A 3,901-nucleotide genomic window follows, 5' to 3' on the forward strand; every position below is an offset into this window, starting at 1 on the left:
GGAAGAACTGCCCTCAATATGGTTGGGCACCGTTCAATCAGTTGGGGACCTGAACTGAACAAAATGGCAGAAGACAAGCAAATGATCTCTCATTCAGCGTGAAATATCGTTCTTCTGTCTTTGAACGTCAGAGCTTCAGGTTCTCCAGCATTTGAACTCTGGGCTTTGTGCCAGCAGTTTGTTAGAGCTCTTGGGCTTTTGTCCTCAGGTTGAATGTTATGTCATTGGCTTTCTGGGTTCTTGGGTCTCCCAATATGGATTAAGCAAAACTAATAGCTTCTCTGGTTCTTCACATAATCTGCACATAGCCTATTGTGGGGCTTCTCAACCTCTCTAATCATGTCAGCCAATCCCCTAACGAAATCCCTTTCATGTATCAATCTATCGATCGATCACCTATGTATCTAATCTGTCTGTTTCTCTGGAGAACCTTGTGTGATATACTATTTCTTTCTATTTGTCTGTCATCTATCTGTCATCTATTGGAATGATTTTATTCAATGGAACATAATGTTTTACATTCCTTATTTATTTTGGTACCTAAATTGTCTGTGAGTTGGCAGTGGGAATCCCTTCAAGCTGACTCCATATTGTCCTTTCAACATGTCTCTATCATTATTATTTATTTATTATTATTACTTTCTTTTGCTTTTATCAATTCCTCGATTTATGGTACACAATATTTAAGTCCGTCTTGTTCCTTTTCCGCTCCAGTCCTGTAATCTGCCATTACTGCAAGGACCCTGATTCCTTTGAGTAGAGAATAGCAATGGGGGGGAAATGATTAAACAATTACTCTCGAATCCAAATATTGAGGCTCTCTCTCTCTTTTCTTTTTTCTCCTTTTTTTAAGAGATATGTTTTGTTATAGGGCATGTGCACTCACCAGAGACACAGAGATAGAGACAGAAAGTGAGAAATTACACCCCAGGGGGGATGGCAATGCTGCAATACCTTCTTCTCTCAGGATTTTGCACACACACGCACATGTACCCAGTGTGAGTTTTAAGCTTCTAGTCTAGGTCTTGAACCGCTGTTGGCCATGTGGGAGTCCAGTGATGTAACCATTATGCCATCTGCTGGTTGCTTGAGCCCTAATTTTTTTTAACTGAGCTACTCTTAGGCTTTTTAAGTTTGTCTGGGCTTGGTGATAACTATTTTATTTTCTCTTTTCTTTCTTTCTTTTTTATTCCTGATACAGCAGGTGGGTGCACCTAGGAGAGAGAAAAAGAGAAAGCAAGTAGACACACTCCACAGAAGCTGGTGACACCACAGTCCTCTTCCTGCAGTGCAGTCTTCCAGTTTGTTGGATTCTGGGTGCTCTCCCAAGTGCCCAGAGTGTTTCAGATGACCTGGCCATGGATTCAAACCATGGTAGTCATGTGGCTTCCAGTACCATACTTCAGCATGGTACAATCTGTGCATCCATCTCTGAGCCTGCTTTTATTTTCTTATTTTGTCATGTAAAGTCCCCAAAATGACTGGTAGGCATTTCAGTACATAAAGCTACTTCTTCATCCATCAACGTATTATTGCCCATGACTTCCTCAGCCTTTCAGGATCTATAACAGCTTTAAATTCTGCCTTTAAGTTAGATCCGCAAAGACTTACATGGTTTCCCTGACATGTGATTTAAACTCTAGACTTCTACCAAGGGACTTCAAAAAATTTGTAGACAATGACATTTAAGTATAAATTTATTATGGCGCAAACATTTTTTGAAATCCATGCGTAATTTTTCATAAAACACATTTTCCACGAAAGTTTTGATGGTCCCCCCCTTCACTGTGCATTCCCCATACATTTGTATATCTGATCAGAGCACACATTGTTGATGTATTTCACCTGACCAATATCTGACTGTGAGCCTAGCGGAGCAGTGGAAGTAATAAGTCCTAGTCTGTGAATTTTGAGATACTTGATGAAGGAAAGGAGACTAGTGGAGCAGAATAAGTCCTTGAATGCTCCCTTTCAATTAAGTGACCCAGAAATGCCACAATTTCTCATCTCCTTTCTGCCCATGAAGAAGGATGAGGACTGATGTGACTGAGCTGGAAACATTGCTCTGTGGCAAATAGTTGAACTGGGAGGCAACGTGCTTTGTGGCCTTCACCCCAGTTTATCTACAAGGCCTGGAGTTAAGACCTCAGGTGGTTGAATGTCTTAGAGCTAAGAATCAAACTTCCCTCCTGTCCTCAATCTTACAGGCACTGTTATGGAACCCATTTAAGCCAGAACATCAAATACCACTTGGGGAAAATAGTGCTTGGCTGATGTAACAGCTATATTTGGGGTCACCAATTAAGAGCATGACATTATGGGTAATAGAATGAAATGGGCTGCCTCAGGACCTCAAGAGGTGGAGAAATCTCTGTCTCTAGAGGTGCTTTAGTGCAGACTGAATGGGCGCTTGGGAGTTACACATGTGAGTTGGACATTTGTTGAGTGGGATAGAAGTAGCTGATTAGAAGACAGGAGGTTCTTTTCAGCTTTGAGATTCTATAGTGCTACCTCTCCCTGTCATGTGTATATGTAATTTGTACCCTCACTTGAATGTTCTTGTTATTTTTTCCTTTTTAATTTTTTTAAGGTCTTTGCTAAAGGGTGTGTGTGCTCACCAGTGAGAGATAGTGAGAGGGAAAGTGAGAAATCATCCCCTAGAGGGGTCGGCCATGCATCAATCCCTTCTCCTCCATTCTCCTCTGGGATTTTGAGTATGCACACACATGTGCCCAGCATGATTTTCAATCAGCCAGATCTGGTACTCAAACTGCAGTCTGTCATGTGGAAATCCAATGCCTTAACTGCCACGACACCTGCTGGGCTCCATGTTTTCTTTCTTAAATGAATGTTTATGGAAGAAAGATGCCCTCCCACCCAACCCTGAAAAGCATATTTTTTTTTTTCCTGCAGGGCTTTTATCTCTAATCAAAGAAGAACTATAAGTGTTTGATAGTAGCATCTAAAGAGATATAAGGAGTTATCTAAGTGTTTATATACTCAAAGAAAATGTGAAATTTTATTTTTTTATTTTTCAAATTATTATAGTTTTGATTTGATGGGCTGAGGAATAGTCAAGAGGAGAAAACAAAACCTTAAGTAAGAATGAACATATGATCTTAAATGTGTATTTCTATCTCCTAGAATCTGTTGTCATAGAACAACCATGAATACATACATCAATGATTTTTTGGGTGGTTATTTATTATCAAAGACAACATTCGTTCTAGGAGTCAGTTATGCATACGAGAGGGGGTTTCTAGTATTCCAGAGTACATTTCTAAATCATTGTATAACATATCCTAATTTCTGTAACGCTATGATCTCCTTAAGGGCCAGGATCCCTTAATTTTGCTTGCTTTCATTCAATAAATGTGATAAATTCTCATGTGGAAAAGAAAATGTGAAGTGTGAAAATAGAAGAGCAATGCTTGTTTCCCTGATCTTCAGTTGAAATAACAGAGAATGGATTGCTTCTGTAAAAACAGAGCCCTGAAGACCTTCTCAGCTCCACAGATGGCAACAGCAGGGTTACACCCTCCTATCTCCAAGGCGGGTGTGTTCCTGAGCACAACCAGGATGGTTCATCTCAGACAGATGTAGGAATGGCAGAGCCTCTTGTCAATTTCTGAAAAAATGATTTTCTTTATTTGGAAAGAGATAACTACATAATTTTAGCCACTTACTGGAAAACGTGAGACTCCCACATGGAGCTCCTCTCCTTGTCTGGTTGCAGAGGTACTCACTGTAGACTTTTGAAAACGTTGGCTTCCTGCAGAGGCTGATTGTGGCCTGCAGCCCAGGGAGCACTGATGTGAAGGAAAAGTCTATGTTCCATCTTCAAAGCTGAGAATAGAATGCAGTGTATTCAAAAGAAAGCTGCAGGTGAGAATGCATGCCC

This window comes from Tupaia chinensis, unplaced genomic scaffold (assembly GCF_000334495.1).
Source record: "Tupaia chinensis unplaced genomic scaffold, TupChi_1.0 Scaffold000364_1, whole genome shotgun sequence".
Lineage (NCBI taxonomy): Eukaryota > Metazoa > Chordata > Mammalia > Scandentia > Tupaiidae > Tupaia > Tupaia belangeri.